This window comes from Molothrus ater, chromosome Z, assembly GCF_012460135.2.
Source record: "Molothrus ater isolate BHLD 08-10-18 breed brown headed cowbird chromosome Z, BPBGC_Mater_1.1, whole genome shotgun sequence".
Taxonomy (NCBI): domain Eukaryota; kingdom Metazoa; phylum Chordata; class Aves; order Passeriformes; family Icteridae; genus Molothrus; species Molothrus ater.
Genome location: NC_050511.2, coordinates 18,049,667 through 18,074,885, shown reverse-complemented (window position 1 = coordinate 18,074,885; position 25,219 = coordinate 18,049,667).

The following is a 25,219-nucleotide window of genomic DNA, read 5'->3' as shown; positions in this document are numbered from 1 at the left end:
TAGTACAGTAGTCAAAAGTATAAAAAAGATGCTTTTAAATTACTTATGTATTTTGGAAACTGCAGCTGTTAATGCTGTAAAGGCCTTTTGATCTTGGTAAGTTGTAATTTACTTAAAATGAGAAATTTGCAGTATGTTTCTGTTCATGCTTCCTATAAAGTGAAAAAAAAAATCAGCTAATCAAATAATTTTGTTCTAATGCTAATATCCTTAATCATATAGTACTCATTAAACAGCCACCACAAAAATATGTAACTGTGAGCTTAATAAAAGATATTAAGATATTTCTCAAATTTATTTAAAAATAGCATGAACCCCTCAAATCATAAAGTTTTGATCTACTTAAAGAATAGCATGTTCTTTCTTACAGGAGTAGCATTCTTTTTAATCAGGACTCCTTTTAAAACAATCAATCTCAAAGTTAGTCAAGTAGGAGAAAACCATCCATTAGACTACTATTTATGGAAACATAAAATAATCTGGGATCGCTGTCTACCATATGAAATCCTGTTTGGCCTGAAATGAAACTCTGGAATAAGCAGAAAACATTCCACTTCTATTAAACACAAGTCCCTGTCCCATCCATGTGAGAGAGGAGCAGAACTTTCTGTATTTCACATACGGCAACAGCACTTTTTACACACAGACCTGGTGCAGCACATCTGAAACAAATCTGTTTCTGTAGTCTAGAGGAGAACACTTCAATAAGGACTTAAAAATCTGAAAGGCAGGTGACTGTGATTAGCTATTTGTATAATTAGCTTTACTGATCATAATCCACTTATGCAAAAAACTAGAGAACTTAGACACTACTCCTGCTCCAGGGAGTCTACACGGGCATTGAAGGATCAAGTGTGCATTCCTGTTTCCATGAAAACACTAAATTCTGGGCTGTTTGTTAGGGTGAGGTTCCCTAAGACCCTAACCATGAAAATAACTTCAAGTCTGTGCTCCCAGGTCCTGCCCACAGCACCCAAAGCCACCAGCATATCTAACACAGATGCTGCCCATCAGAGCAATTTGTAGCAGATGTCTACTTAGTTGCTACCCCAGTAACTTCGGGTATTTCCAGGGACTGCACTGGTTACAGAGGCCAGTTTCACTCAGAACAGCTGACAAATCCATGCTTACATGGTAGTGGGGAAAATATTTAAAGCATCTTAAGCAGTGCAAACCTCAAAACTGTTTTCCGGTCTTATGTATTCCAAATGCTGAACATTACAAGATCATGCAATAGGAACACAAATCATAAAATGGTTTGAGTTGGAAGGAACTTTTATAGGTCATCTAGGCCAAACCCCCAGCAATTAGGGACATCTTCAACTATGTTAGGTTGCTCAAAGTCCCATCCAGCCTAACCTTAAAATTTCTGCAGATAAGATATCCACAACCTGTCCGGGAAAATTGTTCTATTTTTTCACCACCCACATTACAAAAAATATTTTCCTTTTATATGGGCCGAATCTAACCTCTTTCTGTTCAAAGCCATTCCCCCCTAGTGATAGTGTCCTATCACTACATGCCTTGTAAAAACCCTTTTGGTACTGGAAAGTGCTATAAGGTCTCCCTGGAACCTTCTCTTCTCCAGGCTAAGCAACCCCAATTCTCTCAGCCTTTCATCATGGGAAGGTGTTATATCCATCTAATCATTTTTGTGGCTGTCCTATAGACCTACTCTAACAAAGCCATGTCTTTCTGGTTCTGGGTGCAGTGCTCCAGATGGGTCTCAGCAGAGACGAGCAGAGCAAAGGGGCAGAATCCCCTCCCTGCCCTGCTGCCCACGGGGCTCTGGGTGCAGCCCAGGACACGTTTGGCTCTCTGGGCTGTGAGTGCCATGGCTGGGCCATGTGCAGCCTCCCACCCACAGCACCCCCAAGCCCTTCTGGGCAGGGCTGCTCTGGATCTGTTCATCCCCAGCCTGTGTTGGTACCAGGGGTTGGCCTGATCCAGATGCAGCACCTTGCACTGGTCTTGTTGAATCTCATGGAGTTCCCATGGGCCCGTTTCTCCCGTTTCTCCAGGTCCCTTTGGATGACATTCCATCCTTCAGGTGTGTCAGCAGCACCACCCAGCTTGGGGCCAACTCCAAACTTTCTAAGCGTGCACTCGATCCCTTTGTCTATGTCATTGATGAAGATATCAAATTACTCTGGTCCCAATACATACCCCTGAGGGCACCACTTGTCACTGACATCCATTTGGACTCTGCATCCTTGACCACGACCATCTGGATGGGACTGTCCAACCATTGAATCCATCTCTTTCCAATTTGAAGAGAAGGATGTCATGAGGGATAGAGTCAAGGACTTTACAGAAGTCCAGATAAATAACATCTGGACTTTCCTTGTCCAGTGATGGAGTCACTTCATTATAGCAGGCCACTGGATCAGTCAGACAGGAATTCCTCCTGGCAAAAAGGTGCTAGCTGTCTTGAATTGCCTCCTTCTTTTCCATGTTCCTTAGTACAGCTTCTAGGAGCATTTATTCCATAGCCAGGCCAATAGTTCTCAGGTGCTCCTGCATACCTTTTTTAAAAGGAGATGCAATATTTCCCTTTTTCCAGTTAGTGGAGACATCCTCTGACTGTATGACTTTTCAAATATCATGGAGAGTAGCCTGGCAACTACATCAGAAAATTTCCTCAGGAATCTGGGATCTCATCAGATCCCATAGATTTATGTATGTCCAGAGTCTTCAAGTGGTCACGAACTTGACCATTACTCCCCCAGTCCCTGTCTTGAAGTCCACTGACTTGAGAAGTTTGCAAAGAGAGATTGACATTGAAGACTTGAGGCAAAAACTGTTCCATATTTCAGCCTTCTCCTCATCTGTTGTTACGTTTGCCAGCCTTGTTCAATGGGGGACAGTACTCCTTGTTTGACCTTTCTTTTCTTGCTGTAGAAATCCTTCCTGTTTTTGTTTGTGTTTCTTGTCAAATTCAGCTCCAAGAGCACCTTGGCCTTGATAGCCCCATCCGTACACAACCAGGCAGCATTCCTATATTCTTTCCAGGATACTTGTCCCTCATTCCATTGTCTGTGCATTCTTGCCCATTAGTTTGATCAGCAGGTCTTGACTCATCCATGCCCATCCCTTCCTTATCTGGTTTCTTAGAGATAAGAGTTTTGTGCTCTAGGGAAAGTGTCCATAAAGATCTGCCAGTTTTGTTCTGCTCTCTTGTCCGTGAGGCAGTTTCCAATGTCATCCTACTGACTAATTCCTTGGGCATCTGGAGTTTGCTTTCCTAAAATTCAGGGTCCTGACTGTGTTCTTGGCCTGTCCCATATTCCTCAGGACTGCAGATCCAGCAGTGATGTTCACTGCAGCCCTGGCTGCCTCCATCCTTGAGGTGACCCATGAGCTCACTTGCACTGGTGACCATCAGGTCCAGTAACAGATCCCCTCTGTCAGGGCTCCCCATTACCTGGCTTAGGGTTATCCATGTGCATCCCAGCAGTCCCTGGAATGCCTACAACTCACTGTGCTTCTTTTCCAGCAGATGCTGAGGGTTGAAGTGCCCCAGCAGGATGAAATCTGGTGAGTTCAGTGCCTCCTGTGCTGGAGCAAGAAGGTGGTGCTGTCAACAGGCTCTCCCTGATTAGGCAGCCTCTGACAGACACCATCCACAAGGTTCCCTTTTCTACCTCAGTCTCTGATTCTCACCCATGTAAGTTTTGATCTGTTTGTGCCTGTTGTTCAGAGGCAGCCCTTCAATTTCCATTCATTTCTTATGTAGGGGGCAACACCCAGAGATCCCTGCCTGTCCCTTCTGAACAGCCTGTAGCTATCAGTGGCCACACTCGTCATGGGATTCATCCCACCAGGCAACTAGGCAACTAAAGGCAACTAGCTTGTAGCCCTCTAGCAGCATGGCAGCTTCCAGCTCCTGTTTGTTTGAAGATTATACTGGGGAATTGATTCATCTGTCTGTGGATGGTCAAGGAACGGTCCACAGAGATTTAGTGAGGTGAAAGTACCCAAGTAAGTTACTGGCATCCTCCACAATAAGATGGGGAGGGTATTCCATTGCTTCTTACATCCTTATTTATTCTCTGAAATCTCTAGGTTCTTTGGTAAGGACCAAGATCTACATTCATCTTTCCAAGCTTATTGTTCACTTTCAGGTCAGAGGCAGTGAGAAAGGAAATTGTGTCCGTGGCTTACAACAAGACCTCTCTCCTTTCCCCTCTCTCCAGGGGGAGCAGGGAGGACAGTCTGTTTCTAGCTACCCTGCTGCTTCACTCAATGGCAGTGTGAAAAATCCTCTTAGGCAGCAGCTGGACTAGTTTTGCTTAGGGCTGTATTGACAGTAGATGTTGGTCGAGTAGAATTTCTCTGGGTCACCTTGGAAAGGATCATGACAAGGATCAGCAACATGGTGTGGCTAAGATATTACAGTGTGTTTTGTTTGCCCTAGAGGGAACAGACACATGGTATCTGTGGTAGATTAGTCTCTTCTGATTCTGCACAACGCTCACCTACAATTTCCTGAGGACTGAAATACTTTATTTCTGCTACAGTCATCTGTTTTGAAATAGGGCATATGGACAAAATTTGACACAGTTCTTCAGGCATAGAGGTGCTCTTAAAATCTCCTTGTAGCTCTAACATTGATGACATCCTTCTCTGACTCCCAAGATGCTATAGGTAAACCTTAAAGACAAAAACAAAAACAAAAAACCAAACCAATCCAAAACAAAACAAAACAAACACAAAAAAAAAAAAGGAGGGAAGGAGGGCAGAGCTTCTGGGGTTTGTTTGGATTGGTGTTCTCAAAGCAAACAGTAGGAAAGAAGTACCTCAATTCAATTATTTACAGTCCTGAAAAGACCTGGAAAACAGAAACCACTTAACTATTTTACAGTGCTGCTCTTCCACTTTTTGCAGAAGTTTAGGCCTGGTGACTGTTGTGCCAATGCTGATTCATGAGCAAGCCTATCAGCTTAAATGGAAGAGAACAAAGACACATTATCTTCCAAAGCAATCATGGAAAGCAAAAGTCTCTTATATTGCTTGAAAGGAGCAAACACATCTTTTTGTTTAACATAGGTCTAGTCTTACAGTCCAATTCAGAATGTCTTTCTGTAGAACACCACATGCTATTCAGGACAACAGAGGTCCTTAAAAGTTTAACAAAAAGCTTTTTCATGGATTTTTTATTGTCTTGACTGAAAACTCCCTTCTGGGGGGCATAAAGGTTTGGGGAGTGGATTATGTGCTCAGTGCAAAAGAACCTGCTAAACAAATGAAAGCAAAGGGTAGACAAGTTTCCAATTTGTCTCACAAAGATCTCAACATGGCCCATTTAACCTTCAAAATATCTGGGGGGATTTGCCTTTTCACAGTTCCCATGCTTTTCTACAGCTATTTTCTTTTTAGTACTGTTTTAACTTGTGAATTTAAATCCTCCCTACATGCACAAGCACAGCACCCAGATGAATAAAAAGTACATTTCTTCAAGATAGAAGCAAGATACGGTAGGATATACTGACCTAACTACTTATAAGGCAAGCTGCTGCACTTTTCTCCAGTGTGGGATCTTGTTGCATCTCTTAACAATCCAGATAAACTAAATACCCTGTCAAAACCATAAAATACTACAAAAACTGTCAGAGGTTTTCTGCTCCATGAGTTGATTTGATGTTTGGGAGAATGTTGAGAAATATCTATGTCTGTACAATTTACAGTGAGGCTTGCAGGGACAAGTCTGGAAAGATGTTTCAGCCTTTCTAGGATGAAGCAGTCTCTTAGGCTCTCTCACTGGTAGAACTGCACTGTCCCCCTGTGGACACAGATGTAAGTAGCTTTGTGTCATACACTGCAGTTACTTCTGTCTTTATCCTTAGGAATGCCACTGCCAGCTAGGCACCTTCACATCACAATAGCTGAATCCATGCAAGATATTGAGACAGGAAACATATATAACACATTAACTGTGTTCTTACAATTATGAAAACACAACCTGTGTGTGAACAAGCCTTTACTTGCTGAGATTTACAAGTTGAAAAGAGAAAGTGATTACATAATAATTTCTAAATGTGCCACTGAAAATGAACACCAAAGCTCCTTTGAAGATTGTTTTGAGGCCATCTGAGAGGCTTTGTACACTTACTCTCTTGTACATTTCACTGTGCCAAAGATAACCTCATTAATGCAGCAATGGTAGTGAAACCTCCAAAGAAAATACATACACATCCTGCTGATGGCATGAGGAGGAATGATTCATCCTGCACATCTTCGGCTTCCCCCTGGTGTGGATGCTACCTTGCCCTCTTTTTGACTTTTAGTTATTCTTCTCCTTTGTTCAGAAACTGGCATAATTTTGTTAGATGCTTGGTAATATATGTATACAGAACTGAATCTTGGCATATGGTGTTTATCTCGGGAGCCTAAAGGTGCATGTTTTTAATGCCAAGAATGTCCAAATCTCATTTCCTCTTTGTTTAGTTGCATCTGGGAGATATCCCTCTCTGGTCTGGACAAAACTCATGGAGTGGTCCTGTTCAGTAGAGGCAATGGAAAGCCAGACAGCTCTCTTCTGATTCAACATAATCTGTGATGAGGTGTTATTTTCATTTTTGTATCTGGAATATTAAAGAGGAAGAGACAGAAATGTGTGTTTATTGTGGCTTTGCTACATCAAATGCTCTGTTATATGTTGTCTCAACATTTGCTTGTTTCTGGCATGCTGACATTTCACAACCTACAGCTGTGAAACCTACAGTGAACTGGAAATCACCAAGAATTACTCTGTTTACTTTTAGATGTGGAACATACATTGCTCATAATTAAATGGCAGCACCATAAAGACATGTGTTAGCTACAAACTTCGACTGAACTGTAAGAAAATTACTGTTGGCCGTCTTAAACCCAACTATATGTAACTAGTCTGGCTTTGTGATCTCAGCAAAGCATTCAGCCAAGATGTTTACAGAATGGCTGGGGGCATGATGAGGAGAGTGGAATTTTCCTCAGATTTTTCAAGCCAGTATTGATACCCCTGCCTCTAGAGATAAAACACAGCTCAGAAGTGATGTATTTTGAGGTGCAGAGGGAAAGTCAATTAATAAAGGACAAAGCACCTCAAATACTGAAAAACATAGGACATTTACTTGATTTGGAGACACACTCTTGCATTGCAAAGTCTCTGTGTTAACCCTAGGTTGCTGGTAGTCATTACTCAGGAAACTGGTGTTAGTTGGTATTATAAGGGTCTATTTCCTCTGCTCTTCTAAATGAAGCACAGCTGAAGATGGAATGACATGCAACTCTGTCTTTGTATTCCGGAAAGGATGTGGCTGTTTTGTATCTCCACTCTTTGAGCAGAATAAATCCACATCTAAGAAGGCATTCTGGAAGTTCATAATTGCATCCAGATGATCACATATTGGTGTCTGATCTCTCCTATGTTCCTGATACAGAGTACTTCAGTCATTCCCTAGGATTAAACTTCTGGTGTTTACAGCTAAAAGCCCAGACATATACAAACCAAATTAAAACTGGACTTAAGAGTAGATCCGCAAAATATGACTTTCATATATCCCAGCAAGTACCAAAGTGCCAAATTTAAGTTCTAAACTATCTTTTACGACTTCTTGCAATTTTCAACCATAAACCTGGACTTGGACACCCAATCTAGTTCACCTTGGTTTCCCACCCAAGATGATAGGTCTACTAGATGACAAACCCTAGTGAATAAAACATTTGGGTTAAGCTCCTATCAGTCAAGTAGAACAAGGCATGCTCTGACACAGGCCTCCTCCACAGGCTGCAGGTGGATCTCTGCATCCCCTTCAACCTCCATGGGCTCAGGGCCACAGCTGCTTCCATGGTCTGCACTACGGGCTGCAGGAGAATCCCAGCTGCAGTGCCTGGAGCACCTCATCCCCCTCCTTCTTACGTCACTTCATGATGTGCTTGTGCTATGAGGACAAGATGATGGAGCTGGGGGTGGAAAGGAGAAGAAAAGGGGGCTCAGAGAGATCTTTCCACTCCTTACAAGTGCCAGGAAGGAGAGGGTCAGCCTCTTCTCCCAGCCAACCACCAACAGGATAAGAAACACAGTCTTAAGCTGCACCTGAGGAGGTTTGAAATGGAGTTTCTTCACAGAAACAACGCTCAGATATTGGAATGGGATGCCCAGAGAGGTAATGGAATCACTGTGACTGGAGGTGTATAAGGAAAGACTGGATGTAGCACAAAGTGCCACGGTCTAGTTGACACAGTGTTCCATCATAGGTTGGACTCAATGACCTCAGAGGTCTTTTCCACCCTAATTGATTCTTTGGTTTTGTGGTTCTTTGATTTGCTGACTCTGGTGCTTGCATAATTCCTCTCTTTTCTGTCCACAATTGCATCTTTGCAATAACTCTTATTTTCTTTTTTTTTTCTTAAATATGTTATCACAGAAATGTTGCCACTATCACTGATCTTCTTGGCCTTGGCCAGCAGCAGGTTCACCTTGGAGCCAGCTGCCATTGGCTCCCTCAGACACAGAGGAAGCTTCTCACAGCTTCTCACAGACGCCACCCCTGTAGCACTCCCACTACCAAAATCTGTCCATACAAACCCAATACAACAGATGTTGAATAAGGGCACTACACTTCTACGGAAAGAGGGTTAGGAAATTCTCACTAACATCTGGCAACCTTTCTCTTGCAACAGGATGTCCTTACCCAGGTGCTACACTGGCCCTGCTAAGTCATGACAACACTGCCATAAAGAACCACACTTCTTCTACAAAGGCTGCAGTCCTTTAAAAACTACCTATGAGGCACACATAATACAGTATGGTTTGTTTCATACTCCCATTGTATTACTGCCAACTGAATGACAGCAAAATTCAGACCATGGGGAAGACTCAATGCTGCTGATTCAGGTGATAACTTAGGATCTGTGACACAGTGATATAATTCTCCAACTCTTGTCAGTGACTTTTGGTGTGATCCCAGGAGACTTCCTTAAATCTTTTTTTCCTACATCTCCTTTTTTATAAATTTGGTTGTTCCCATGTATCTGTATACACTGATTACTGGCTTTCCACCCTCCCCTGATCCCATATACAGGCAGGTGAGCTCTCAAGTACTGCCATAGTGGAGTTATTGGGCAGCTTAGATAAAGCTCATGCAAGCAAGAAGAAAGATATCCTTCCTCTGCTTCCAATAATGCATGCTAGTGCGGGACTACGGAAGGCCCCAGAAGAAATGGGGGCTTTCAATTTGGCTTTCAATTTTGTAATTCCTTGAAATATATGCAACCTAAGAATTATTTGCTGCTCATGGAACTATTTTTAATTGGTGTGATGGTGGAAATATTGGGCTACTAATCAATGGCCAGAACCACCTATTATTCATGTACATACTAGAAAGAGGGTCCCCATGAATCTAGAATATAAGACTGCTGGTGCACACAGCTCTTGAAGTACTGGGGTCTTTCTGAAGTGTAAACTAGTAAGAATTTACTAAAATGAAGTGTTTGAACTACTTTCAGGGAGGAGAAGGAAACCAGCACTTTTTTTCTTTTTTTTTCTTTTTTTTTTCTTTTTTTTTTTCTTTTTTTTTTTGGTGAGACTTTTATGCAGAACTTCTGCTTCATTACATTCCCCAGGAACATGGATATCACAGCTGAAGGGTTTCAAGCGAAGTGGGGTATAATTAAAGAAAAATATTTTTAAACTATTTCCAAAAAGCCTTTACTTCAAAAGTTGTTTGGGTAGTCCAAAATCAATTACCTAGATGTGCAGAGGGTAGCCAACAAGAGAAAATAAAAAGGGCTTAGTGAAGTTACAAGCCCACATCTTAAGCAACACAATCTTAGTGCTAGGGAATGCCAGGGACCTTCTGCTGCTGGGTGAGAAGGAGTCATGTAGAGCCACAGCATGGCTCACTGATGGGAAGAATCCTCAGATCCAGGAGCAACTCATGTGAGCCTCTTTCACTACTGGAACAACATTGAGAAACAGATTTTGGAGCACATGACCTCCTCTCTGTTTTTAAATAGCTGCTTCAGCCCCTCTCACTGCTGCTCCATCTCTTCCTTCTTTATTCATGTCCAATATGTTAAATGCAGTTACTATTAAGAGGAAACATATAACACCGTAGGAGGATTTGTGTCTGTCCCCCTATCCTCCTTCCAGCAGGTCCCATTGGAAACCTTGTCCTGAAGAAAAATTGAAGCTGTGGCCTTTTTTTCCTCCTCTTCACAACTGACTATGACTTGAAGGTTTCATTTCAAGAAGAACTCTGCAGATGAACATAGGAAATTAAAATAAAAACAAAACAGACAAAGAACATTTTGATTATACAAGCATACAAGCTGAAGCACAGACAGGCAAGTAGGTGAACAAGAAATGGGAAGGTTAAAACAAAATAATGAAACTATGTGAGAAAGATTAATTTAGGAATTCTGGAGCCTGCTTGGAAAAAAGAAGGATGGGACACCATGACTGATTAATTCCTTTCAAAGAAATGTGCCATTGAAAAGCCATCTCTTCTTTGCCTTTAAATTCAGCCTTCACCTTGTTTCTGCATCACCCAATATTAATTAAACTAAAAAGTATGTCTCAGAAGAACACTGGGAAAAGAAGGCAAATTTAGAATACAACATTTTAAATCCTTCTCAGAAGTGGGATTACTGTTCTTCACTTGCATCAATATCAATATTCCTGGACAAATCACTGCGTTTGTTCTATCTCCGAGTCCTAACTGCTAAAAAGGGTTTAAAATGTTTTCCTTTTAAAGAGTGCATTTGCAATGTGAAAATGAGTAACTAGCACCAGCTAGTCCCTCAAGCAGGTAGTCACACAAATTTTGTTGGATTTCTTGGTAACATCTAGGAGCCCCAATAACAAACAAGCATGAAATTGTGCTACCTCTAGACAAGTAGAGCCTGAAAACAGTCTTCTTTCCTTACAACTTAAGTATTCATTGTATCATAAATTCATAGGTTCATAGAATAGCCAGGGTTGGAAGGGACCTTAAACATCATCTATTCCAGCTCTCTGTGATGGGCTGGGATATCTTCCACTAGATCAGTTGATCAGAGCTCCATCCAGCGCAGCCTCAAACACTTCTAGGGATACGGTGCCTGCATCTTCTCAGGGCAACCTGTTCCAGTACCTCACCACCCTCACAGTAAAGAATTTTTTTCCCAATACTTAATATAAACCTACTTTCTTTCATTTTGAAGCCATTTCCCTTGTCCACGTAGTGACATGCTTGTATGAAGAGTCTCTCTCCATCGGCCTTGTTGATTCTCTTCAGGTACTGGAAGGCCGCAATTATGTCACCCGAAACCTCTTTTCCAGGCTGTACAAACTCAACCCTCTCAGCATTTCCTCACAGGAGATGTGTTCCGTTCCTCTATCTTCATGGTCTTCCTCTGGGCTCACTTCACCAGGTTGACCCCCCTCCTTGTCATGGGGACCCCAGCTCTGGATGCAGTGCTCCAGGTGGGATCCCACCAGAGCGGAGCAGAGGGGCAGAATCCCCTCCCTCCCCTGATGCCCACGGGGCTCTGGATGCAGCCCAGGACACGTTTGGCTCTGTGGGCTGGGAGTGCCCATGGCTGGGCCATGTGCAGCCTCTCAGCCACCAGCACCCCCAAGCCCTTCTGGGCAGGGCTGCTCTGGATCTGTTCATCCCCAGCCTGTGTTAATACCATCTATTGACTCAGCCCAGGTGCAGCACCTTGCACATGGTCTTATTAAATTGCATGAGATTCCCATGGGCCCACTTCTCAAGATGGCCCAGGAAGTTGTAGGCATTGTTTTGTATGTATCTTAGTACTTTTCCTAGCATCAGGGAGAAAAAGTTGAGCTGGAAATGCTGGAGCCTTTGCCATTTGTCAATGCGTTCCCTCAGAACAGAGAATCCAGTGCACCTGACCAATGACTCCCGACCAAGCAATACAATCTGGTTTTCAAGCTCTTCTGTATGACTTTTAAACAGGTTAAGACAATTTTTCTGGACTGAAGTGCAGCAGTTTTCATGCCCTCAAGCATGACAGTCCTCATTAGCTACATGCATGGTGGGACAGTAAAATGACTATAAAGTTGTCTGCTAGACAGGGATATCTCAAAAAAAAATCTTTTCCATTCTAATGCTTTTTGTTTTCTGTCTTCCTTTCTTTTTATACAGAACAGCTATAGTACAGTGTATGGGGAACCATGCCACTGAATTCATCTGAGCAACCACTTTTTCTGTCTCTGCCTTTCTGTTTTGATTGCTGCTAGAAGTAGAAAGACCAAAATTCCATGAGTAAAATTAATCTCACAGCATTTCATGCATTGTTAGAACAAAAATGTATTTACATTTTGGAGAATGCTTGCCCTTTTAAGAGATCTAGTCCAATTTTGGGGACCTAAGTAAATTATTTAGTAACGTTTCTGCACATTCTCTCATCTTAATATAACTCCGTTTTGCTGCATGCTACATTTACCTAGTAAATAAAAGTACAAAGTGGACCAAAACAGAATGAGAATGACTGAGTTTTCTGGCGGTTTCAAATTGGTCTTAAAGCAACACAGCCCCTGAAAGCCAATGAGAAGCCAGATACACCGCGAAACTTCCCTCCATACTCCTAAAAGTCTCTCTGCTATGTTTAATCTTGAAAGTCCAAATACAATATAAAAGTTAGACAGTTATGCCTACAAAACTTTTACAAATAAACTTCTATACTTGCAGACACAAGATAAAAGTTAGGTAAAGTAAGTGAAGGAAACTGACCCAGGGAGAGAACATAGGAATTCTGGTCACAGTTTTGCACTGACCCACTGTAAATCTGATAATTTTCTATAAAAATCACTACAGGCACTATCTAAAAGCCATATGTAATTAATTATCTAACTTGTGAGTTATCGCCATGTCTGCAACAGAAGGCTTTCAGCAAAGGAGCAATTTAATTTTCTAAAGCTGTTGACTTTTGCTATGCCTCCTAAAATAAAGCATGTTGTTTTAGGCATGCTGGTGAGAAGCATGGATCTGCTTATTGTACTGAAATTAGACATTTCAAGTCTCTACAAATACAACTACTTCAAGATTTGGCAATGACATTCAGTGAATAGGAAAGGCCTTCCTAACTAGAAACAATGTGCTTTAATCTTCTGTAAAGAAGCAGCCTGTGTGTTGTAAAGAAAGCCACTGCTGGCAGAATGATGGAATCTTACTTAGTTCCCTCATTTGTGCCAACTTGATTTAAACATAACGTGACCACGTCTAAGAGCCCAAAATGTAACAACAGAAATCTCTCTCAAAGATCACATTTACTCAGCTTTAAATCCTGCAAGTATCTGTGGCAGAAAATTCTTTGTGAGCATGTAGGTGGAGTAGAGATGCAGATAGATTAGTTACACCCTCATGTGCAGCCCACCACCTGTGCCATTGATGCGACATATGTGGGCTTCCCAGGGACACAGACATCCTCAGCCTCTGTGAGCTCCAACAGATGCCTGATCTGTGCAGGTGGAGCAGCTGGAGCTGCACATGGAAACTTCCTGGGAGAAAACAGGGACCAGATGAGCAGTGCAGAAGAAACCAGAAAGCCCTCTCAATGATAATCGTGGAGATGGTGGCTGCACAGAGAAGTTACATTCCTTGGGTGCACCTCAGCAGCAGGTGGAGGCCAAGGGGAGGAAAAGACGACCTGGAAGAAGCTCTTCTCCTTCTTCCCTGGTGGCAGCTTTCCAGGACTCTGCTCTGAAGGCAGAAAAGGAGCACCACGGCAGGCAAGACTGGACCCTGGCTGCAGGAGCTGGGAAACCTCTAATGTATCTCTGAGGAAAGTATTAGGGAGTAGGAAGTTATTTATTATCTAGGCTTAGGTAAAAATTACCATTTGCATTTTATTTTACCTGTTTTTGGTATTGTAAATAACACCCAACTTAATATCTCACTAAAAAAAACAATTCTTGCTTTCATTTCCTCTCAAGCAGCCTCTTGAAGCTGCAGGGATCTTTATTCTAAATGTCTAACAGTGGGCTGTCTCCATAGCAAGAAGGTGGAGGACATAATAAGGGGAAATAGAGGCCACCTGGAGGATTCTGCTTGCAGGAAATACATTGTGGAAAGCTAAAGGTCAGGGGAATGTTACCTGACAGCCTGACATGGACCACCATGATATAAATCCATGTACCTGAGAGGCTGAATTAATTAATCCTGGCAAGAAGTAATTGCCCAAGGGAGGTCCTAAGGCCCTCAGAGAGCCCCAGCACCACAGACACCAAAGAGTAGTACAAACCCAGCGGGTTTAGCTGTGAGCATACATTAGAGAAAACTGATCCCATGTATTTCTGACACACACATGCTCCTCCAGATGCACTGCTACAGTATCAGGTTGTAGTTAGCAGTCAGGAAGAAAAATCCAAAGGAAAGCTTGTCGTTAGCACTCAGGACGAGAAATCCATCTTAAAAGGGCCTCTGGATGCATTTTCTTTATACCAACCCTACAGAACACCCTAGAAGAAATGGAACATACATGAACACTATTTTCTCAATGCTAAACACAATATTCTCCTGCTCCTTCTCTTGTCTCCATTCTTTCTACAAATCCCACCTCATTCAGCAACAATTCCTAGCCGTGTTCCACTGACTGGATTTTCCTGCTGTGGAAAGTGATTTTCACCATTCTGCTACTTAGTCAGTAACTAGTAATACAATTTGTCCATATTCATCAGTGGTATAACATCAATGATCTCAGCTGGAGTCACACCAAGAATTAATGTGGTCTATTAATTTTGCAGAATGATGTTGATGTGCAAGTAGTTATGATTTGCAGTTGCCAAGAGGGTTGATAGCTTCTCCAGTTCCTAGAGCAAATACCAGTTATTGTGGGGAGCTCTGTCTTGTCTAAGAAGATTTAATTGTATCTGGATAAAAGTTTTTGGAAGCAATTTTTTTGTTCAACACGCTTGTTTTCTTTATCTGCTGATTGTATTTAACATTTATTTTAACTTTTCAGAGAAAACTGTGTCATTCCATGGTGCATCATACTTCTAAGAATATATGGTATCACTGTTGAGCCAATGTTTGGGAAAAGGATGCATCAGCCCTGTGTGAGTAATTAGCCTATACTCCCTTTCACAGTAGATCAATAAACTACTGTTAACAAAGGACTTGTGTAAAAATTATCAAGTTTGACTTAACACTTGGAGCAACCAGATTTCCCTGCAAGCCTTTTTCTCCCATGTATTGATGGCCTTCTAATGTAAATGAAAATTTTGACATTTCTCTCTAAATAAAATATAGTGCGCATGACAGAATGAAGTTCAGTGCACCTAAGGTCTTTCCATTTGATACAAAAATTGATGTCATACTATGTCCATTGATCTTTGCATTTTAAGGAGCTAGAAGATTGTTAATGGTATTAAGGATGTGTGCTGTAGAAATTGAGAAAAAAGGGGAAGGCTAGCAGACAAGATTCAAATTTCATCCATCTAGGAAGATCCATGGGAAATTACAGACTATTCATAGTACATGGGTACTTTAATGAAGAAAAATATTAGTTTTAATCAATTACAAGATATCTATGTTAGCATTAAGCTTTAATGAAAATACATGGTTTGGATGAATGATAAAAATTCCTGTAGGCATGTTTTATAAATGTATTGCATATTGAATACTCACATTGGCTTCACAACCCAAAAGTCCCAGATTGTTTGACAATCCTAACAGCTCTGCGACTCAGAGGAGATCATGAAGTAGAAGTCTAATGATATTGATGGAGAATATGTGCAACTATTAGATTTAGCAAAAACCCCCTGAGTTCTGTATGCATGTATCACACCAACTAAACCAGGCACAGGGAACTGAGAAATTTGTAGCTGAAAATACAATTTTTCCTTTTGGAACACGAATTTTGTTTAAAAAAGGATACTGAATGGCCAGTTTGCATATCCAGAGGATAAGGTCTTGTTTTCAGCCCAGCATGCCCTAGCTTCGTATGAAAAGGGCAAGAGGACAGTGCTGCTAAGAGCTCTATAAATAACCCAGGAGCAAATGCTCTCTGCAGTTTGTCTGATCTGACTATGGAGACTGTGCTCTGCTATATTTAGCTAAAGAACAAGTATTTTTAAAAGATCAGAGGAAGAACAAAAATAAGCTAAGCACACTGAAGCACATATTTGAAATACAGTTTTGAAGTTCAGCAGCTAACTGAATCCATGGACAATGGAAGGTACCATCTCCTGCCCAGTGGAGAAAATCCCTGCTGATTTTCAGCCTCCAGAGAGCTTGCTACAGGCAGCAGGGGCTGAGGCTTCTGCTGAGGACAGCAGACTGCACAATCAGCAAAAAGACAAGAGTGAGTCTTGCTCTCTACGTCACCTAGAGCAGACAAGAGGAGGACAGCATAATTCCAACCCTGCCTCAGGACCAGTGGAAGGGAAAAGACAATTTGCATCTCTGGACCCAGACCTACAAACAAAAGAGCAGTCCAAGTCCAACAAAGAGAGTGGGATTTTAGTAGCAGTTTTATTTCATGGTGACTTGAATAAGTCCTAGTGTGGCCACAGATGAGGGCTTACCTTCAAAAGTGTCTCTGAGGCAGGTCATAAAAGCAGTTTTGAGGTCCTGCCCTATCAGCCCATTTAAGCCTCCTTCTAAAGAGCTGCTCAAGCTAAAGCCCATCACCAATCCCAGCAGAGCCATGGGACACTGTGGAGATAGGGCACCTTCAGAGGATGGGACATGCTGGCAGGGCCAGCACCACTCAGTGCTAAGACCACCCATGTAAATAAGAGAAGAAAAGGGAGAGGAAAAAAGGAAAAGTTTCAACAAATCCATTCACATAATTACAAATTTGAAAGACAGCATTTAAAAGAATATTTGTAAAGATTTTTAAAAATCATGGGAAGAGGAGAAAAAATTTCCAGCAAATCTCACCAGAATCAGATGTATAGATGGTTGTTTTCATTAAAACCAGGTTTCTAGGCAGCATCCAGTGACTTCTGAGGCATGTGTCTGAAATAAAAACCAGATGCAAACACAGGGCACACAGATGAAACCTGGCCAAACCTTCAGGGAAATTATCAAGTTCACATGTGTGCTTTTACGTGAATGATCTTCATGCTTGCTTTATATACACCAATTAACCTTGCACGAAGAGTAACACTGAGGAAGCACTATTATTGTAGCATAAAACCAGCATGAGACCAAACTGGAGGGAGCAAATTATTCTTTAGTATAATATCTCATTTCTTATATTGCTTATAAAAGTAGTAATAAAAAGATATTATAGTAATATATCTATGTCCTTGATCAGGATTGCCCCACATGCTGGAGCCTTACTAGATTATGCAGGGGGTATAAAGGCAGTACAAAGAGCTTTCCTTCAGTGACATTTAATGCCTAAGCCTTTTGGGAAAAGGAAGCATTAGGCATAATTTCATGTCACCTTCATGGGTTAATGACTGAGGTCTGTTCACAACACCAGCTAGGATTTTGGCAGTGGGAAATGGGTGAGAAAGGATTAGGGAGAGATTGTGGATGAGAGGGAAAATGCTGCAACATGTGCCAACACCTGTGCTAGATATTAAGTTCTATTTCTACTATATATGTTTCTCCTTTCCTCTAAGGATCATGAAATGATTTGGGTTGGCCCCATCCAACCAGGTGTTGAACAGCTCCAGGGACAGACACAGACAACTTCCCGGGGCAATGTGATCCTGTGACTCATGAGCCTCAGAGTAAAGAATTTCTTCCTAACATCTAACATAAACCTAACATCTTTTAGTTTGAAACCATTCCCTTTTGACCTATCACCACATGCTCTTGTGAAAAGCCCTCCTCCAGATTTCTTATCGGCTCTCTTCCTGTACTGGAAGGTGCTATAAGATCTCTACAGAGCTTTCTCTTCCCCAGGCTGTACAGGCTCTCTCATCCTGCCTTCACAGGAAAGGTTCTCCAGCCCTCAGATAATCAGGATTTGCTCAAACAGGTACATGTCATTCTTGCATTGGGAACCCCAGTGCTGGATGCAGCAGTCTAGGTGGGTTCTCAGCAGAGCAGAATGGCAGGTTCCCCTCCCCCAGTCTGCTGGCCAATGCTGCTTTGGATGAAGCCCAGGGCACAGCTGGTTTTCTGACCTGCAATCACACTTTGCTGGATCATGTTGAGCTCCTCCCCACCTGCACCTGCAAGTCCTTCTCCCCAGGACAGCTCACAATCCATTCTTCGCCCAGCTTGTATTTGTGCTTGGGATTATCCCAACTCAGGTGCAAGACCTTGAGCTTGGCCTCATTCAACTTCATCAAGTTCACACAGGTCTACTTCCTTAGCCTGTCCAGGTCCCTCTGGATTGCCATCCAGCCCAGCCTTTGCAGACTGAATGAGCCCGTCTGGCACGATGTGTACAGCAGAGCTAAGCAGCAGGACCTCATTGCTTGACCATAGTGGCAGAGACAGCACCAGGAAGCAGCACCTCCCATCCTGGAGTCACCAAAAGGGCGAGATTTCTCACATTCACACTGGTCTCCCTTCTGTCAAAAGCAGGTGCAAGGACTGCAGGGTACTGTGGTCCTCAGAGCAGAACTAGTATCCTCTTTCCCACACCTTAAGACCAACAGACAGACCACATGATGCTCAGAGCAGCCCCACCTGAGGGAGGGACATTCACAGGTTCTGGTTTAGACATTTCAGGTATCACCTGGTTCAGTTTCAGCCTTACTTTTCACTTTTCACTCTTTTTTCCCTCTGTGAACTAATTGACACATTTCAAAAAGCTGGCACAAGTTTTGAAGTATGCATGACATTGGTCTCTGCATTCAAAACCCCAAACTGTGCTCTCAGTTTCTCACAGTGAGGGGAAGAGTCATACCATTACCTCTGAACTCCACAGGTCCAGCAAAAGTCAACAGACTGTATTAAGCAACACTATGTTTTTTTCCAGTAGTGGGAGAATCCACCAGCAGCCCTGTGGAATGACTCTGCATGAGAAATGCCCATGAGTCAGGTGGAGGGTCCCACAACAGCAAAGTTCTGCATGGCTGTGAGAAATGGGTAAAACCCTTCTCTCACCCAAACTGGAGACAGACAATTGTTATGAAAGGAACAGAAATTTTAGTGAAGGGACCATTGTAGTCACAGAGAGCTCACACAGCAGCATATGGTATGTTTTATTTTTGAGTCATTTGATCAGCTCAAAAGCCTTTCTGTTTCTGGGGAGGTTCTTGAATTCATTTTCAAAGAGCAGACCACAGTGGCAGGAGAAATTATGGGAACCCACTGCCTTCAGAGCCCTGGGTCCCAGGATGGGGCTGGCAGAGGACACTGGGGTGGGATTGCAGAGCTGTCACATGCAGGATGGCCCCTGGACATGGGAGTTGCAGAGAAGCTGAAGAAAAAGCACGTGCCATCAGGGCCATCAGCAGAGGCTAATTTTATAAATTGAAACAACAACAATAATGGTAGAGGCATGACAAGCCTGGTTGCAGCTGGTTGGGATTCAGCTGGCTTTATGTTGTTTTGATTAGCCTGACATTCGGCTGGTGGGATGCTTGTATGGGCACATGTGTGGGTGGGAAGATAAACACAGCTGAGCAAATCTGGTCCCTCATCTTGCTTCTGCACAAGCAAGTGGGCTTACCCTCAGCTCAGATAGGAGCCATGGCCATTCTCCCTCCCACATCCAAAAAGGTGCAGCTGTATTTAAAGGCAATTTATCATAGGAGCATTTGTGGCAATTTTGCTGACATTACTGTTACAGACAAAGCACAAATGTCAAGCTCATGAAACTCAGTTGAGTTTCATGAGCTTGACATTTGTGCTTTGTCTGTAACAGTCGAGAAGACAGTTGAGAATCAGAGACAGTTGAGAAGTCAAAAAAAAAAAAAAGGTACCAAATCGCTTGGGTAGTGAAAAAAGGGAAAAAGTGCATCATCTTGACAGAGAAAATAGGATTGTTCCTACTCAGGTCAGGATTCCCCTTCAGGAAGCCTACTTTCAACCAGGTCTTTATTGCAGAAGCTGGACAGACTTCATACAAAGCCTATGTTTTTGTTCTTGTTAATGACAACTGGTTGTAAACAGAATCTTCACCTGAAAGAAGATGTGGCTCTGGGGTACTGGGGAAGAAAGAAAGAGAGAAAACATTTAGCCATTAGAAGGAGAGAAAACAAATGTATGAATGGATTGAGGAAGAAAAAGACTTCCTCCCATGGTAAATTTTTTGCAGTTCTCCAGCCTCTTTGTATATACTCTCTACATTTTGTCTGCCCCTTTTTGAAATTAATGGCTTGACTCCCTCCAATTCCATAACATTTTTAAAAATGACAGCATATCATTACCATAACTTATATAGAAACATAATAGAAAATTATATAGAACTGACAGTATAAAGACTCTGTATTCTGTCTTCCCCTATAGCTTCTAATAACTGGAATTTTTTCATGATGACTAGTAAAAAATTATATGAGCCACAAGCCTCCCCAGGGGTTAATAAATGAGCACAGATGGCTGAAAAAGCACAGCCAAGACTGCCTCATGGTGGATCCTAGGTTTTAAACGCAGTCCTACTACTACCAGTTTGCTAATTCCCCCCAATAGCACCTCAGTGCCTTGTGAAATTCATATTTAGAGCACTCAACACATCAGGATGCCGGAGGGTGGTAACCCTCAGATTACCATTAATCCCCTTCCTACTGGCTCCTCCTCCTCCCCTCTCGTTTGTGCCATCTAAGAGGTCTATGTGTAAATGCTTCCCAACTCACTTTGTATCTGCCAAGGCACTTTGAGTCGTGTCAGCTACCTAGATCAATTTGATGGACATATAACAACTCCACCAGGAGAGAGCCAGCTTTTCACTAGCACAACAGTTTTAAGAACTCCACAACTTATTTATATCTATTAACATACACAGTTCGATGCAAAAGAAACTTTACCTCCAGTTCTGCTATCTATGCCCCTGTAAGCAATATCCTCATTAATTAGGATGCAATGAGAGTGAGTACTTAAGCAATAGCACAGCAGGAGGTGGAAAGCAGAGGTGCTTTGTGCCCATCTGTGATCTGGAAGGGAACCAAGGGATTTCAAAAACTAAGCATAAAACAGGGAATATAGATGTTCAAAACAAAGATGAAAATGGCAACCATGACACTGTTTGCCTCAAATTTACCTGAATAAGAAAAATCCTCTGTTTTCATGCAAATGGAAAGTGAGTGGAGCCTTACTGATGTCAATTTACTTTACCAGATGGCACAATATATCAAATATAATCCATCTTGCCTTTTGATTCTGTCATGCTACATAAAGTATGTGTTACATACCACCATGCAAAAAATTTACTTGTTTCATGTATTTATTGTTGGTCAAGCAGTAGAAGTAACTACTCAAATAAATTATTCCTTGCATATTGTTTGGAAATGAGCTTTTTATTAAAAAACCCACTTTTCAGCTCTGATTTTTAAGCTAAATATACCAAAATTCTTTGGGGAAGACACAATATGTCATTCAACCAGCACCAAAAATATGATCCATCAACAATATGGCTTGTGTGTCTTCTCTTGCAGAAAATAGTCTTAAAAGTAAGCTAGAATTTATAAAACTCACACAACAAACATGACTGTTTCTGGACACAAAGAATGTTGGAAATGCTTGAATTATTTATGACATGACTCAGTTTTAATCCTGATATTCCACCAGTGGAGAGTCATCTGTTTGTCATAGAAGGAAGTTTTTCTGTGTGAAGTGGGACTTCCCCCCTCTACACCAGTACTTCATTTTCACCTCATTTCAACGAAGGGGAGCAACGAGTCAGAGTGGGTCTCCATGTGGGTTATGGATCTGACTAGCACAAAATGCAGCAAAGGACATCTCTGAACCCTTTCCCCTACTGCAGAGCCGTAGAATAGTTTGGGTTGGAAGTGACTTTTAAAGGTAATGTAGTCCAAATCTCCCAAAAATTACCAAGGACATCTTCAAGTGAATTGGGTTACTCAGAGCCCCATCCAGCTTTACCTTAAATAGTCCCAGGAATGGGTCACCTCTCTGGTCGACTTGTTCCAGTGTTTTACCACCTTCATTGTAATAAATCTCTTCCTTATATCTGGAATCCATGTACCTTCTTTTAGATTAAAACCATTACCCCTTGTCCTATTACAACAAGCCTTGCTAAAAACTTTGTCCTCATCCATCTTACAAGCCCCCCGCAAGTATTGGAAGGGTGCAAAAAGAGCTGCCTGGAGCATTCTCTTCTTCAGGCTGAACGAATCCAAATCTCAGCATGTCTTCATTTGGACCAGCCCTTGAATCATTTTTGTGGCCCTCCAACTTGTCCATGTCTTTTCTGTGCTGAGAACCCCTGATCTGGATACAGCACTCCAGGTGAGGTCTCACCAGAGAGGAATAGAGACGCAGAATCATGTCCCATAATCCTCTGGCCACAGTTTTTGATACAGCCAAGGATTAACTATATTTTGCATTTTGAAAAATCAAAGGATTAAGTAAATAAATTTTCCATTCCACCAGGAAAAATTAAAGGTAATCCATATCCTACTTTACTACTTATTGTCTTTCTGGGCTTCAAGCCCTCATTGTTGGGACATGCCCCCAGCATCACCACCAAGTCCTTCTGGGCAGGGTTTCTCTCAATTTCTTCATCTGCCAGACTGTGTTGATAGTAAAGGTACAGGCACCTTGCACTTGGACCTGTAACAGCTCTTGAAACTCCCACTTTAACAGCTTGTCCTGGTCCTGACTGGCATCCCATCCTTCAGGCGTATCAACAGCATCTCTCAGCTTGGGAAAATTTGCTGAGGGTGCACTTGATCCCTCTGACTGCATCACTGATGAAGATATTAAATAACTCTGGTCCCAGTACAGACCTCTGAGGGCACCACTTGTCACCGATGTCCCTTGAGACTCTTGAATCCTTGACCATGACTCTCTGGATGTGACCATCCAACCAATTTCTTTTCCATCTAACAGACCACTTCTCAAATCCACCTCTCTCCAATTTAGAGAGTAGAATGTTGTGAGGGACCATATCAAAGGATTTACAGAAGACCAGGACACAGATCCACAGCCCTTCCCTTGTCCACTGATGCAGTCAGTCCACTACAAAAGGCCACTGAGTTGGTCAGGTAAGACTTGCCCTTGGTGAAGCTGTGCTGGTCTCTCAAATCACCTCCCTGTTCTCCATATGCCTTAGCACAGCTTCTAGGAGGATCTATTCCATGATCTTCCCCAGCAGAAAGTGGAGGTTGACAGGTCAGCAACTCGCTTTTAAAACCAGCTCTGTTTAACTATCAGAACTGCAGAATCAACAAAATCTAAGTTTTGGCACTGTTCTTTCCATATAAGAGCTACTCCAGACAGAGTCACAGGAGTGGGCCTTCTCTGCCAAATCCACAGAGACTGTCTAGCCATCTGTTGGTTGGATTCAACTGAGAATAAGCGTGTTCTTGCCAAAATTCATCTAATTGGACCACAGCTTCAGGAAGTTTCCAGCAGCAACTCTCTCATCTGTCCAGGTGTAATAAGGGAAAGGACTTCAGTTACTCACAATATTCTGATGAGCAGCTGTGAGTGTAATCATTCTTTAGTGGATATAGTACCCAAGCAGCATCAATCATGTAGTCCTGCTGGGTATAAGCTAACTGACCACTCTACCCAAAATATATTTGGTCAGAGAGTATGCAAGATAAAGTAATTTGTTCCCATGTGTAGTATATTGACATAATCTATTATCTAGCAAAATCAAAAGCAATTATCCACATTTTCAGGATTATCTAGGATATGAGATACAAAACAAGGGGCAACAGAATAAACATAGAAACTTGCTGACATGAGAAGGCAAACCAAAAGATTAACTGAAGAAATTTAGCATTCCACTAGTAATAATTAAATGTAATCCATAGCCCACTTTACTACTTGTTGATTTATTCTAGTTTGCCAATGTACTTGTTCATACAAGACTCCACCTCAGGAATTCAGTATCTGTTGGCTCTGGTGAGCATTTATTAAATAAAAAGATACTATAAAGAAGACTGAATTGCATCTCCTCATCAATCCATTCCTGATTATAGGGTGGGTGTCTGTGCTTTTTTTCCCCCCTGTATTTTAAAATATTTATCTGGGAACATGCAAGCCAAATCCAATGGTTGATCATTTAAAGTTAGGAAATGGAGCAACCAAGTGCTTATAAAAAGATCCAAGCCAGTGAATATCTACTGTAACAATCATGCCAAAAGTGATTTTATAGCTGGATTGACAGTGCATGCACAAAGCAGACAACTCCTACAGGCAGTAACTTGCTGAAAGTGCAGGAAAGAGGCATATTTTCCACCCCAGAGTGCTGGCCACCGAAGGAAGGAGCTAGAGAGCAAGCTGAAGGAGCATGGGCCCTGGTGAGGATCAGTGCTCCCTGTGCTCCCCGGCCAGCACCCAGCTGCAGCAGCAGACCCATGGCTGCAGAGCTTCTGGCCAGATGAAAATAACCAGTCTGCACACATTGGGACAGCAAAATTTAATTTTCCCTGAGCTACAGATCTCCCTGGCCCAGGTGTACTTTAAATAATGGTAGAGCAAAAAAGGAATTTGGAAGTCACAACTTCCCTGGAGCAGTGGGGGAGCACAAACACCACAAAATGGCCCAGCAATGGTTAATGGAGGTTAGCCAGAGCTTCATTCCTTCTCTCCTTAACAAAGATGGATCAGATGTTTCCAGCTAGATCATCTCTGATATAGAAACTTCATTTCTCCGATCACAATAATTATTTGTATCCTGCCATTATAAATAAAGTTTTAAAGGATCACTGATTTTAATTTTCTCCATAACATTTCATTTTCAGATGTACTGCCAAAACCACTAACACAAAACCAAAATTACATAAACAATCAAACTATGCATTCCATGTCTGAATTAAGAGTATGTTATTTTTGTCATCTGTATTTAGAAACAAATTATATACTACATTATATTTATTTTAACATAAAAATAGAAATATTGTCATTACTAATAAAATATAATAATAATTTATTTTTGTGTTTGACATGAAAATACCTGCTTCTGCACTGAACAGAAAAACCTTAATTCCATCAAGCTGTTGTTACAATCTCTGCCATAAGTGAATGTCTTGACTGAATTACAGCTTTTCAGTTCCTTTCCATCATTTATTTCATCAAAGATACTTCTTTAAAAAAAATATTGCCTTCATCCAAAAATAAATCCAGCTGAAAACAACTCCTGAGACCTCCACAAAAAGTTATTAAATAATGATGTCTGGAAG